At 51.3% G+C, this 9,133-nt stretch overlaps 1 protein-coding gene across 2 annotated transcripts in view; it reads left to right on the top strand.

Annotated features, from left to right (window-relative positions):
- LOC146275210 (homeobox protein Mohawk-like) overlaps nucleotides 1–9,133 on the top strand; it is a 71,514-nt gene that overhangs the window by 35,099 nt on the left and 27,282 nt on the right. The gene's annotated exons all lie outside the window — the stretch shown is intronic.

Genomic DNA, 9,133 nt, shown 5'->3' with positions numbered 1-9,133 from the left:
TTCTGTTCAGTAAGTAACTTTCCTCCCCTGTACTGTTAATGGTGTATAGCACAGTCCCCTAAGCAGAGCAGAGGAAATTAAGCATTGAAAAGAAAGTATTTTACACTGGAAAACACATTAGGGAACCTACTCTTTTTCTCTCTCTCTCTCTCTCTCTCTCTCTCTCTCTCTCTCTCTCTCTCTCTCTCTCTCTCTCTCTCTCTCTCTCTCTCTCTCTCTCTCTCTCTCTCTCCCGATCTCTCCCTCTCTCTCTCTCTCTCTCTCTCTCTCTCTCTCTCTCTCTCTCTCTCTCTCTCTCTCTCTCTCTCTCTCTCTCTCTCTCCCTTTCCTCTCTGTCCCTTGGCCTTTAAAATATCCAAATACAATTTCATTGCGTCGCTGCAATTTCAGAATTATTATTAGAGAAGCTTGAAACGTTGTGTAACGTCGCACGGAAATGAACCAGAACGGGACCATTTACTTCCAAAGTATTCCAAAAGCGTTTTGTGTTGTCGTTTTCGAGTACCTCACTGATTTCGAAACGGCTCGTCTCGGAGGGGTGGGGGCGGGGGGAGGGGGATCTGTGTCCTGAGAGTTGTGGAGCGACCTGTTTTTCTTCTCTTTTTTTTTTACCGCCGGGCGCTCGGTGTCCTCGTGTTGGCGGCGTGCTGCGGTCGGTCGTCCCCAGGCTGTTCCGACGCAGCGAGGCGGGCCCTCCTGAGAACCAGGCCTGTGCAGGAGCCACGCTTCGCCGCCTCTTTCCCAGAGGAAGTGGCCACCGAGGGGGCCGAAGAAGAGGGGGGGGGGGGAGGATTGTGCAAAGATCAATTGCCCCTTCCCCCCCCCCGTTTGATTTTAACATCCACCCTTGGTATCTCACAGTTATATACGGGTGCGCTTCATTCCTCATGCAGAATCAACATGCGGCCCTCTTTGCTTTCCATCGCTTCCAGAGCACGGCCGATTGTTTGCTGAAACCATCAATCCCGTTGGGACAGCTTTACCCAGCTTGCCGCGTTAAAGAGGCCCTCTCATAGGAAAGGCTTTGTGCGAGGGACACTGACGTTCCTTTCCAAACGGCCGATGCTCATTATAATTTCGAACGCGAAGGTATTTCCTCTACCCACCGGCCTCTTGCCTGCTCCTGGGGCGTCTTTCAGGTTGGGACGGGGATCAAAATGAGAAAAGCGTTCGCTCTGTTGTTACCATGAGGACCTGCGTTAGCTCTGGGACCTAGTCATGTTTGTTTTCGTTTTTCTGTGTTACACGCTGAGAGAGGGGCGCGGAGGAGGAGGGGTGGGAGGGAGGGAGGGAAAGGGGGGGGGGTTCTGCAAAGACTAACAGATTGAAGACGAGCGAGACGAGAGCCAGGGCGCACAACATGGGACGCCCCCCCCCCCCCGAAGAAATATTCCTGAAGTTTCCTTTTAGTCATGCTCCGTGTGCAACAGGGTTTCAGAGTGTGGCGGCGGCGTGCAGACGATCCCGCCGGCCCTCACGCCACCAGGACCAGCTCTGCTACTGCACGTCTGAGCTCCTCGGGGTCTCCTGAGTTAGGCCTTTCGGACCTGAGTCAAACGTCTGTTTAGAGGAAGGTCCAGCTCTCTCCGAGATGCTGGAACAGATTTTTTGGGGTTTTTGAAACGTCTTACAGCAAATTTTCCACCGGGCCGAACGAAAGTCATTGATTTGAACACTGCTTCTCTCTCCCCCCACCCCCCGCTCCCTCCCTCCTCCCCTCCCCCTCTCTCTCTCTCTCTCTCTCTCTCTCTCTCTCTCTCTGAGGGGGCAGCAGCTAAATGTCCGCTGGCTCGGGGAAGGCCGTGGGGAACGTTGTTTACCTTGACTTCCCTCAGTAACTTCCCCCACAGCTCAGCTAAACGCCGCTGCCTGTTTTGTGCTGTCGGCCCAAAGTCCAACGCAGGAGCCTGGAACATGGGAACGCGGGGGGGGGGGGGGGGGAGGGGTGAGGGGGCTGGGGTCGCCAGGGGGTGGGTCGTAATGGCTCTCAAGCCCAGGCTGGGGCGTTTTTGCCGCGGCTCTGTGCAGATCTCAAACCCAGACTCTCACACAGGAAGCGGCAGCCCCCGACCCGGCGCACTTAACACCGTGACACCTCCACGCGCAACGGGGACGTGTGCATGTTCGCAACAATGTGCAGCAGCCCCCCGGCACCACCACCAGCCCCCTCACCCCACCACCAGAAACGCACGGCTGGAAGGGGGGTGTTCCTGGTCCCCTTCGTGGAGGTCAGGGTGGGTAGTCCCCACAGACGCGCACGGCAAACCCTCAGGCTCCTCGTCCACTCCTTTCGAGGGGAGGCCGGAGTTTGCGTTACCACGGTCGGGGGAATATCTTAACAAGCGGCGCATTATAGTCTTTTGAGATCCCAGCTGGGAGGGGGAAGAGACGAGAGAGAGAGAGAGAGGGAGAGGGAGAGAGGGAGGGAGGGAGGGAGGGAGGGAGGGCAGGGGGCGGGGGGGGTGGAAGAGAGAGACACGGTTATCTTAGCCTAGCGTTGCGCTAGGGGAGACCTTATTTGGCCAGGTCTGAATAACATGCTCTGAAGTCAGCCAAAACCCTGCCTCTGGCACCTCACAGGCATCCTCTCTTTTCACAAAAGACACTTGTCCGAGCAGGCTGCATGTTTTCTGGAGCCTGTGGATATGACTTTGGCTATTCAGAGGTGTTTTGGATGCTATTTAAAAAACCCCAGTATGAGAACCGACATACCGCGCTGCATAAAGGTCTTCAGTGAAACTGGACATTCGCGCACTGGGAAAAGCTAACAGCCCCATCGGCCAACATCCTTGTTTTGTTTCTTCTCGTACGATAGCTAGGACTGGGATTGCGAGGACCGGTGTTATTTTTCTCAGCCTTTTTTCAGGGGGCCGTTCGGCCCGGGGCAAGTCCCCGCCGCTTACACCGAGACAAGACCCCGGAGCCTCATCTTTCATCTGTTTTTCTTTCACTGTTTATCTTTGACCAGAACTTTCCGGAATGTCTTCTCCCTCATTCGGCTTGGTCTGAGGCGCTGGGCTAACCACACAAACGTGCCCGGGCCGCCTTTTAAGTTTGCATGTTACACGGGCCGTGTCAGAGTTCAACCCCTGCTTTCACACTGACATGCATTATGAAGGCAACGATAAACAGGGGGGGGGGGGCGCAAAGGGGACCGAAACCAGCGCACCTCCGTGACGACTAATTGTCAGGGGCCAGGCGTGCGTGCAGGTACACAGCCCACGGGAGGAGAGTGAACCCACAGTAGGGCTGCGCGGGTCTTTTCGGATGAACCTGCGAGAGGTCTGCTCGCACCCTATCAGGGCTGGCATTGAGTGACGAGGCCCAGCGCTCCCACTCTGAGGCGGAACGTCGGCGATACGGTGGATGTTTGCCCCGTTAATGGACGTCGTGGACGTGGATGTCGCCGCTTGTTAGCCGGGAGTATCGGAGTGTGTGTGTGGGGGGCGGTGAATGAAACAGAGGTGGTGGTGGTGGGGCGGGGGGGGTTATGAGATGAAAGGAGACAGGGTGGGGGGGCCGGGGGGGGGGGGGGGGTGGCTGTTAGCCAGGCAGAATAGTAGGAAAGTAGGTTGGGAGGCCCGCTGCCTAATGAAATAGACCTGAGTCTTGTCAATGGGGGATTTAGGTGCTAAAGAGGGGTTTGCCCAAAGTCTTAGGTTCATTTCCTTTTGTGAGTCAAGCACAGTCTTGATATTGTTTGCTGCGCCTCTTAAAGGATCACCAAGGATGTGTCATTTCAGCACCAATACAGGAGGACAAAGTCAACAGGCTGTTTAAATACGGCACAAGCTTGGTTTAACACACTGTGTAGCTCCACAAATAAAAGCCTTTTGTTGTTTTTTTACAACCCACAGAAGGCCTTGAAACAGACTTGTTCCTGCATTTCTGCTGCATGAGTCTCACACGAGACTCTGTTGCCGTTGGATGGCGTGAACTTGGATTTCATTCGGCGTAAGGAGACGAAGGGTCGCTGGGTGGTTTGCTCAGGGACTCTGAATTCCCTCCTGTTCGGCCTCGACGCGAAACAAGCGAAGTCTCGGGACTCGTTTGAAGCCGCGCCCGAGAGCTCCCCACGGCGCACCGTTTTAGATTGGGCGGAAGGAGAGCGCACAGCGAGCACATTTAGAACATCCATCGAGCCAAAGTGTTGCACTGCTATTCGGAAGTACATCCGCCCACAAATGTGATGCTGGATTAAGTCGCTCACGATCAAAACAAACAAAGATACCATAGTGGCCTAGATTGTCCCTACCACAGTATGTACTTGGCAGGCTCGTCCGCAAGTCGACATGGTGTGGCGGCATAATAAGTAACTCTCTCAGCACAATAAAAGCTTTTTCATGCATTATTTTACAGAACCCAGAATGCCTCCCCCCAAAGAAGGGATTTTCTGGAAACAGGGTAAAAACCGTGATCTGTAATGAGATCAAATGGATCCATTATACAAGCCCAGTAATAGTCGGATATAATCTGACCTTTGAGTAGTGGAACTCTGTCAAGTGCTGTGGTTCGTGCCCAGGTTTTTAATGTCTAGGCTGCCTGCTAGACAGGCACTTTCATCTGAGCAAACGTCCACAGGCATGTGCCTGGGGCTGGAGCTCTGGTCCCCAGCATGGTGAGCACCGTTAAAATAGGACCCACACAAAGCTGCGCTGACACGCACTCTGTCGCCCGCACACACACACACACACATCCTCATCATTGATACCGTCAAATTCACTCTCATCACCATTGAATGGCTACACCGATGTCCCAAGCAACCTTGTGTGTGTATGTGTGTGTGTGTGTGTTAGGATAGACATGACGTAGCAGTATAATAATCAAAATGGCCCTAATAGATTATTCCCTCTTTTTTTTTTTTGCTCTCTCGCTCTCTCTCTCGCTCTCTCTCTCTCTCTCTCTCTCTCTCTCTCTCTCTCTCTCTCTCTCTCTCTGTCCCTCGCTCTCTCTCTCTCTCCCTCTCTCTCTTTGTCTCTCCTCTCTCCCTCTCCTTTTTCTCTTTTGGTGTCTTCCTCTTTCTCTCTCCTTGTCCTCCCCATCCTTCTCTCCCTCTTCCTGTCCCCCCCCCCCCCCCCCTCCCTCCAGCTCCTCCTGGGGATGATGGGCTCTACTGACGAGGCTCTCCAGGAAGCAGCGGCCGGCTGCGTGGCTAACATCCGTCGTCTGGCCATGGCCAATGAGAAGGCCCGATACGGTTAACAGCACCAGGAAGCAGGAACACACACACCACACCACCTTCCCCAGTCCCAGTCCCCCCCCCCCCCTCCCTCTTATTTCTCTGTGACCTGAGGTCGACCCCCCCCCCACCCTCCCCTCCCTGAAACACAGTGTGGGCACAGATCTAGGCCAGCCACCGTGCCCACACTCTCTCCCCTCTGCCGTCGCCCTTCTACACTATAACAGGGACTCTAATCAAACCCAGAGTGGTGAGTGATGCCTGGATATTTCTCTTCTGCTCCTCCTCGGCCACAGCAGGAAGCCGTTCTCGCTTCCCTTCCTCAACTTCCGCCTGAATCTGAAACGATGATTTCGTTGAGGCGAAAACAATACAAACTGTAGCCAGATTTGAGAATGCCAATTAAAGCCTTCCCTCTCCTCTTTGCGTCTCCCTGTGCCGCTGCACGTTCCTGAGAGCTTAGCAGTGCACCCTACCCTCCAGTCACATTCCTTATGTAATCCACCAGAGACACTGATACCTCAGCAAGCCCCCCCATCTGGCCGTGTGAGCTCCTCACGTCAAGCCAGCATGGTGAGACACACAAACAAAGCACAAAACACACAGACACACGCACACGCACGCACACGCACACCTTCAACGAGGCAGACAGACAAACATAATAATGACTTGTTGTTCATCCCGGTCATTACTGTATGTATTAGTTGAGTTTCTGTTTCTCTGCGTTCCAGATATTCTAGTAAATGTGAAACAATAGTTATAAATTCAATCAACGTTGACGTAAATGGGCAAGATTTTAGCGTAACTTTGGAAAATACAATAGAATGGCGGTTGGAAAAACATATATGGGTGAATATGAATTTAAACATGTAATTGGTATGAGCATTCTCTTTATTAGTCCCAATTTACTTAATATGTGTTTCTGTTGCATTATGGGTAGAGTTACTCATTATAAATAATGATAACAATATATTTTCAAAATGTCCTCATTATTTTTGTCTGTAAAACGAGCAAAACAAATAACGGTTTGTGGGCAACGGGACCACCTCAGACCTGAAACACCAGTATGGCATCTGGACAACAATACCCAGAAAGCAATTCACAGGACCTTTCTGGAAGACAAAGTCTCTGTTGACTTTTTGTATTCTTTTTTTCTCTCCAAATGATTACATGAACGTGTAAATAGATGGAAATAGCTGTCTAGACTAGTGCTGTGTGTGTAGACTGTCAGAAGTCTGCGGAGCGTGTTCGGTGTCCAGTGTGTCAAGTCCAAACAGGCCATGTCGGTTTCCATTGTTTCACCAAGCAAGCTGCATGCAATGCTGAACTGGCCCACCTGTCTGTCTGTCTGTCCGTCTGCCTGTCCGCCTGTCTGCTCCTCAGTCCAAGCCTCGGGGCCTCTCCCTGAGACAGCCTTTTTAGAACTGTTGAGACTTTTCCCCATTAATATCTGCCCAGGAGAATTAGCAAAACATCAGAATATGTGGACAGAGATCTTCATCAACCTCAGATGTTTAAGCATTCCCAGCTGCCACGGAGGGTTACTGCAGGAGCATGGAGGGGGGGGGGGGGGGGGGCGGGGGGTGAACTTTAACTTTGATTACTTTGAGTGGACAAATCCTTCCAAGAAAGCAAGTCGAAGCTGGACTGAGGCAAGGCATTGTCTTAGAGCAATTCAAACCAAATAAATCTCGGGTGATTAATGGCACTCTCGTTCCATGCGAACACGCATTACGACCTCAAAAACATGCCCCGTCTGAAAACAGATTTTTAGGAAATGTTGAAATGAAAAGCATTTGGTCGAGCTAACTTAAACAAGCAAAAAGAAATCCGTTATCATTATTTCACTCTGTCTCCTTTTCTCTCTCTCTCGCCACTCCCTCCCTCTCCATTTGGAGGTCGCTGACTGGAAGGATATGCATAGCTAACATCATTAAACAAATGTTGCATGTGCCACTGAAGAAGAGGAATTTATGAGATGTGCAAGGCACTCCATGTTTTAGCAGTCAGAGGGACAGAGAGAGAGAGAGAGAGAGAGTGGATGAAAGGAAAAGAGAGGCACAGTCTGGGAGTTCAACATGCTTAGCATTATCCACAGAGCTTAAAAAGAGAAAGATATATCCCTCTTCTTCGCAATGTCTTTCCAACTGGTGCTCTGATCCGGTTGACCATTGATTTACCATTTTAAAGCCTCTTGTTACCATAAAGAAATATCGCTTGACTTGAGTTTCCCAACGCCTGTTTGGGAAGCTTCAGGGAGGAAACAGTGAGACCAGTCTCCCTGACTTGCAGTCCTTGCAGCCCATTGGTCATAAAGCCACAGTTCAGAGTGTATTAGCAGAGCCACAATCCTTCTGAGAAAGGAAACTGCCACTTTCTGTGGCCGGTCCGCCGGGCCCCGGGACATTATTCACGGGAAATTAGAGGTTGTGTCTCCACGCCTCGGCAGAGGCAGCAATTACGTCCGGGTCCCTACCTCGTTGTCCAGCGGCCGGGCGGCGGAGATCCCAATCCCTTCTCATGGCTTTGTCGTCGAGGGGCCCGAAATAGGGAAGGGATATCCCTCGTCGACGACGTTCTCCTCAGGGGAAGTGCGTAGGCTTCGAGAGTCGTGACACACCCCGGTGTTTTGAAACTGGGGCCTCACAACGGCGGCCTGTCCTTCGACCGTGCAATCTCGGGTGAACGATTCTCGCCATAGATCAGTCGGACGGACGCGACCTATGGGCCAAGGGTTTAATTAGGATGTGTCACATGAGACGTAGTGGTGGGTCTGGATATTTACTCAAAGTGTGTTGTCCTCAGTTTGGTGGAACAGAAAGTACGTTCTCACTGGTGATTTGTTTTATGGGCTCACTGTGTCTACTGTAAAAACCCGGGCAGAAATATCGTGATACTGGCTCAATTGTTTTCAATTTTGGAGCTCCCCTTCTGAAGTTTTTTTTTTTCTTCTTATTTCAAAATCACCACATCTCCCCAGGCAATGAGCAAAAATATTTCATAGAGAAGCTAATGAACTGTAAAAGCTCATTCCAAATATCAGAAGTGGCTTTCTGTCCCCTTCAGAGACAAAGTGCCATGTTCATATAAAACTCCGGAGCAAGCTGCTGCGTAGCGTTTGCCTGCGATGCGGCCATTAAAAACACGCACCAAAAACAAGGGCCTCTCAGTGTCACTCCCAACCCGGGGCAGCAGAGCTGATGCCGGTAGCCAGGGCAGAGAGTGAACACGGCTTCTGTTTTCAATCTGGAAATGAGCTTTTATATCATTACAGGCCGCTCACACCGCCGGGCCTGTTGAGCCTGCGTGAAGCGTGTAGCGTGTAAAGCATAGCGTGTAGCGTTTAAAGCTTAGCGTGTGGCGTGTAAAGCCTAGCGTGTGGCGTGTAAAGCCTAGCGTGTAGCGTGTAAAGACTAGCGTGTGGCGTGTAAAGCCTAGCATGTGGCGTGTAAAGCTTAGCGTGTGGCGTGTAAAGCATAGCGCGTGGCGTATAAAGACTAGCGCGTGGCGTATAAAGCCTAGCGTGTGGCGTGTAAAGCCTAGCGTGTGGCGCTCTCCTGCAGTTTTCACCGCGGGGCGACAGCGATGCGTCAGTTTCCTTGCCCCAGCCCGCAGCGGGGTCATGCGCCCTCACTCTCCACAACACCTTTAAACATTTTTATTTATTTATGAAATTGTTATAACTGTCTTGTAATGGCACTTGCGTTACAGAGGGGTTTTAAAGAAGAAGAAAAAAACGGTTTCATTGCCCTTAATTAATCCTGACATTCTCATCCATAAAGTGTAAATAACTAGCTGGCCGGACAATAAATAAACAGAGCAATGAGTGAGCAAATACCACAACGTCTGGGTCATGTTTCAGGCCCCTAAGAGTTACGTGTTCATAAAGGCCTCCGAAATATGAATAATACCTACATTGGTAATGACAGCTGAGGCTTTTGCTTGTATGCTTTA

The sequence above is a fragment of the Hypomesus nipponensis genome, chromosome 8 (genome assembly GCF_054491055.1).
Source record: "Hypomesus nipponensis isolate SF chromosome 8, ASM5449105v1, whole genome shotgun sequence".
Classification (NCBI taxonomy): Eukaryota; Metazoa; Chordata; class Actinopteri; order Osmeriformes; family Osmeridae; genus Hypomesus; species Hypomesus nipponensis.
The sequence above is the reverse complement of the archived record's forward strand: the minus strand, read 5'-3'. Positions and strand labels throughout refer to the sequence as shown.